This window comes from Dendrobates tinctorius, unplaced genomic scaffold, assembly GCF_039654945.1.
Source record: "Dendrobates tinctorius isolate UK_male_01 unplaced genomic scaffold, ASM3965494v1 ptg000084l, whole genome shotgun sequence".
NCBI classification, from domain to species: Eukaryota; Metazoa; Chordata; class Amphibia; order Anura; family Dendrobatidae; genus Dendrobates; species Dendrobates tinctorius.
In genome coordinates, this window is record NW_027361752.1 from 42,397,851 (window position 1) to 42,403,850 (window position 6,000).

Here is a 6,000-nt window from a genome sequence, read left to right on the forward strand (position 1 = left end):
TCTGAATGGAGCACTATGTGGGGCCTATTATACTGTATGGAGAACTATGTGAGTCTGTTATTCTGTATGGAGCACTATGTGGGGCTATTATTTTGTATGGCGCACCATGTAGGGCCACTATACTGTATGGAGCACCATATGGGGCCATTATACTGTAGGAAGCATCATGTGGGGCCATTATACTGCATGCAGCAATATGATGTGCCCATTTTACTGTATGGAGAACTATCTGGGGCCATTATACTGCTTGGAGCACTTTTTGTGGCCATTATACTGTATGTAGCATAATGTGGGGCCCATTATAGCATATGGAGCAATTTTTGTGGCCATTATACTGTATGGAGTATTATGTGGGTGCCATTACAATGTATGAAGCACTTTTTGTGGCCATTATTCTGTATGGAGAACTATGTAGAGCCATTATACTGTATGGAGCACTATGTGGGGCCATTATACTGTATGGAGGGCTATGTGGGCCCATTATACTGTAAGGAACACTTTTTTGGCCATTACATTGTATGGAGCACTTTTTGGCCATTATACTGTAAGGAGGATTATACTGTATTATTATACTGTATGGAGGGCTGTGTGAGTATTACAGTTAGGGAATCATACTGTGATGGAGTCACCATACTTTGCTCGGTGGATTGAGGGGGAGGAGGGTACAGTAAGGTCACCATACCCTACATGTGCAGGGTACTGTGGACGAATTCACTGTAGGGCTGTCTTACTATGTTTTCAGGGCACTTTTGTTGGAATCATACTTTATTTGTATTATTTAGGGTTTTTTTATCCTTTGTTATTACTTACAGTATTTAAATTAGGCCATTGGGCCATATGCTTTTGTACAGCTCTTAACTAAAATATTAATTAATCTATTAATTAAAATGTACTTTGTTCTTGGGACAACCTCCTTAAGTTTGTTTCCATATGAAAAGATTAATCGCTATATTTGAGCATAAGGAAAAACTTCCTCAATTGTAGACATTTTTTTTTAATAAATATCAAGGTTGGCCCTCGTCTTTGGCCGAGTTTTTAACTTTGACGCTCTGTGTATTTGAGTTTGACATGCCTGCCCTAGAGCAAGTAATCCTGAAATTGATTGCACTATACACTGCAATACCAGAGACTGGGCTTCAAGGGAGCACAGTAATGGTGGCGATAGAGCCTTCTGTAGGTCTCTGGCTGTGTCTGCATTGGGGGGGATGGCGATGGTTCTCAAAACGGATGCCTCAAACGGTTGGGATAAATGCATTCAGGATCCGTGACACAGCCAAAGGTTTCAGCGGCATGGCTTCCAACTTGGATTTGCTGTTCATACCGTGTCCCATAGTTTCGCCTACAAAATTTTAGTTGTCTGACCAAGTTAAGGACCTCGTCCTAGGAAATTTCCCAGTCAGTGACTATGCACTACTGTACCTTATCTTAGAGGGATTGCCCCAGGAACAACATTTATCAACAAAGTGATAACTACAGTATATGATCACTGGGGTCCAACCGATCCCAAGAATGAGGATCCTTAATAAATGAAGCGGTACTGCTCATGCTCGATAGATAGCGCAATGGTCATGCATGCTCAATAATACTCCATTGATATGGAGCATACAGAACTCCCACTCTCATGAACTGTGGGGTCTCCTCAGTTAGATCCCTACTATTCATACATTTATCTCCTATACTGGATGGTCTTTACTTCTCCTCTCATAGACTCTATACAAGACAACTGTGCAGAAACTCTAGTGAGACGTGCATCAGATGCACATTTTTAGCCAATGGAAGAATAACCGTAAGCGGAGATCCTGAAAAATATTGGGATGTTGTACAACTGTTCAATATACAGAGAATAAGATTACTTGTGATAACTGGAATACCCCTTTAAGTCAATTAATGAAACATTAGAATGATATTGTAATACTTATTGAACTCTTGAAACATGCAGCCTGTCCAACCCTTAACTATATATATATACATACACACACACACATACAGTATTTGAATCATTATATTTATTTTTGTATCTTTGATGATACATTTACACATGGAGCATGTAGGGTCAGGTCATCTCTCTGTTTCCCCTCCCATCAAGGTAGAAAGCCTGCAGCAATGTTGGATTTCTCATCACACGACGACTGTTCCTGGCTTGGGATCGGGTAGTCAGGGCCAAGGAATTTTCATCTGGGAGTGCGGCACAGGACATTGTTAGTTAATATACACACACGTGGAAGAAATACATAACATACATTGTACATGACAAGAGTATTTCATTCACTTGTCTGGTATGTTAACAATGAGTCAACAGACAGAGGATGGTAATACGTGCTATCATTTGCTGTGTGCATACGTTTCTAAATAATTGCTTAAATATTTGCATGTGCAAGTTATCAATGGAACTGGACTCTTCATTTAGGGGTCTCTTCTGTAAACTGTCCAGGGGTGGCGTAAAACTGACCCAAGAACTATGGTTACATTCATCCGATAATTTTTGAAGTACGGTAAAAAGTTTTCCAAATTTTGGAATTTTTTAAATAATTTTTACAAAAATTTTTTCACATTTTGGAATCTTTTTATAATTTTTACAAATTTTTTTTTCAAATTTTGGAATCTTTATTATTTTTGTTATTATTTTTTTTAGTTCTTCTTTTCCCTTGAAGCAGTTTTGGATGAGTTTTTTTTCCAGCCCTTTGACTGGACAGCATCTAGTTTGGAGAAGATTCCATCAGAATCCACTTCAAACAAACGACATGCCTTTTCTTTTTTTTTCCCCGCACCAAGCGTTTTTCAAAACTTCTTTAAGAGAAAAATAAAGTGCCTAAAAAAAATCTTTATATGAATAGCAAGGTGGAATATAATTAAAAGGAGTTTTCCAAGCATTTCTGTGGAGGATTTTGGAGCTCAAAAATCCCCCTCCCCCCTCAAAATTCAATGTGAACATCTTAATGGTCCCCTGCAGTCCAACCAAAGACAACCCCATTTGGTGGTGGGTTTGGAGTGATGACGGGCTGGAGAAGTCACCTGGCCGGGGCAGCCAAATTTTCATTTTGCCCCGACAACCCCTTTAAGCTTTCTAGACTTTGGATGAAAAGCACAGTGATACCCCCCATCATCATTCCATTCCTAGCATACAATATATTTCCATAAAGCAGTTTAGAAGAGATGAGTATAAACCCATACGGGAGCATTAATGGTGTAAAAATAAGAATAATGTAGCACATCACTCACATCACTCACAGTCCACGGCCAATGCAAATCTTACATTTCCATATATATCTCCCTGTGATCAGATTAATTAAGAAACTTGAAGTTTAAATCCATATTATAGACCTTGTATTCTCTTTGTTGCATTTCACATTAACATTTTTACACGAGTGCTGCTATGGCAGCAAGTTACCGAACAAGATTTCTGCTAATAATTTACAAGACGAGTCTGAAAAATCAGCTCTCGCCAAGTCGTGTTTCGATTTCATGATGAGGCATGGAAAGAGCGGGGTGCGTTTTCTGTTTGATTCTTCTATATACAGAGCGAATATGTTAGAATGAAGAGCGAGCAAGATGGAAAGAAGCCGACACAAGCAAGAGATCGGCAAACAGAAGATGACCTGGAAATGCGCTCATTCTGTGTCTGGCGTTGATACAGTTCGCTCTGTTCGGCATTATGAATGAGTTACCTGGTTTGCCAATTCTACAGTATATTCCACTATATTTGCCAAAGAGAAGTTTTAGACTTAAGCATAAATTGTAGATTTACAATCTCCACAACTACAGGGTGGGCCAGCAGAATTGTGCTTTGGTTTTACTCAAAGAAATCATCCTCACACTCTTGGTCAGTAGGATTGCTGTACGTACAGTGGGTACGGAAAGTATTCAGACCCCTTTAAATTTTTAAACTGAAATATCACATGGTCATAAGTATTCAGACCCTTTGCTCAGACGCTCATATTTAAGTCACATGCTGTCCATTTCCTTGTGATCCTCCTTGAGATGGTTCTACTCCTTCATTGGAGTCCAGCTGTGTTTAATTAGCCTGATGGGACTTGATATGTAAAGTTGTACACCTGTCTATATCAGACCTCACAGCTCACAGTGCATGTCAGATCAAATGAGAATCATGAGGCCAAAGGAACTGGCCAAAGAGCTCAGAGACAGAATTGTGGCAAGCCTTGTGAGAGAGGTAAAGAAAAACCCCAAGATCACTGTGGCTGAGCTCCACAGATGTAGTAGGGAGATGGGAGAAAGCTCCACAAAGTCAACTATCACTGCAGCCCTCCACCAGTCAGGCCTTTATGGCAGAGTGGCGCTACGGAAGCCTCTCCTCCGTGCCAGACATATGAAAGCCCTCATAGAGTTTGCTAAAAAAACATATGAAGGACTCCCAGACTATGAGAAATAAGATTCTCTGGTCTGATGAGACGAACATAGAACTTTTTGGTGATAATTCTAAGCGGTATGTGTGGAGAAAACCAGGCACTGCTCATCACCTGCCCAATACATTCCCAACAGTGAAACATGGTGGTGGCAGCATAATGCTATGGGGATGTTTTTTAGCTGCAGGGATAGGATGACTGATTGCAATTGAAGAAAACAAGAATGTGGCCAATTACAGAGATATCCTGGATGAAAACCTCTTCCAGAGTGCTCTGGACCCCAGACTTGTCTGAAGGTTCACTGTTGTGAGTTCATTTTCCCCTTCACCATTGAGGTCTGATGAACTCCCTCTTCTGGTGAAGGAAGGTAGTGAGGCTGATTACCAAGCACCTGAGCAGGATGATGATGACTGGGTGACTGGAATTGCTGACTGGTTATAAGGCAGCCGACGCCCTTCTGCCTTGCTGGTGATTTCTCAGAGGGATTCTAGGAGACCAGTCTGATTCCTGCTCCTCAAAAGCTAAGTTTTCTGCTCTGCTTTTTGCATTTGTGTTTTGGTTTTGTTTTGCCTGTCTTCAGAAAATACCTGAGTACTGATATAGTCTTTTTGAAGCCTAGCGTCTTCAGGGTTTTTTTCCCTATCAGTCTGTTGGCTCTTGTTTTGATAGGGTTTTGGCGGATTGCAGACAGCAGCTTTTCTATCCTGTCCTATTTAGTTAGCTTGGGCCCCATCATTTGCTCAGCCTATCTTTCTATCTGTGTGAGTGTTTTTTCATCTTGCTTCACCGTCATTATATGTTGGGGGCTGCCTATTGCTTTGGGGTCTGCTCTGGGGCAGTTTAGATTTCCCTTTCTGTCTTTAGGCTATTTAGTTCTCCGGCTGTGATCAAGGGGTCTAGGGCACCGTTGGAACCCCCCACGGCTACTGCTAGTTGTTGTTGATAGGTTCAGGGGTCTGCAATCCGATAGCTGCCAACTTCTCTGGTTTTCTGGACTTAGCTAGTATTTCTGTTTTTGCCTCCTACGGTGACTCATTCATATCAATTCACCTTCCAACAAGAAAATAACCCTAAGCACACAGCTAAAATAACAAAGGAGTGGCTTCAGAACAACTCAGTGACCATTCTTGACTGGCTCAGCCACAGCCAATTCTGTTTTTCTTGAATGCTGCAGACTTTTTCCTGCACCACTGTTGGAAGAAAGTGTCTTCTAAATACTGACAGAAAATTTCAGAGTTGCGTTTTAGTCTATTTTCAACCTGAAAAGGTCCAGTTAGCTCATGTTTAATAATCCCAGCCCACAGCAGTGCCCACCTCCACCTTGCTGGTGACTGAGGGGAAGTAGTGGTCTGTGTGCTCATTACTGATCCAGCCATGGCCCATCAATCTGGTCTGTCAAATGTCTCTCTCATCCCATCAGTCCATAAAACCTTTGGACAATCTGTATCACATTTCTTGGCCCAGTCTTGATGTTTCCACTTCTGTGTCTTGCTCAGTGGTGGTCGGTTTCAACCTGCTCATCTCAGCTGTGTCTATGAGCACTGAACACCTTGTGCTTCTGTGTCTTGTTCAGTGTTGGTCGGGCTCAGCCTCCTCACCTCGACTATGTCTCTGAGTACTCAATACCTTGTACTTCTGT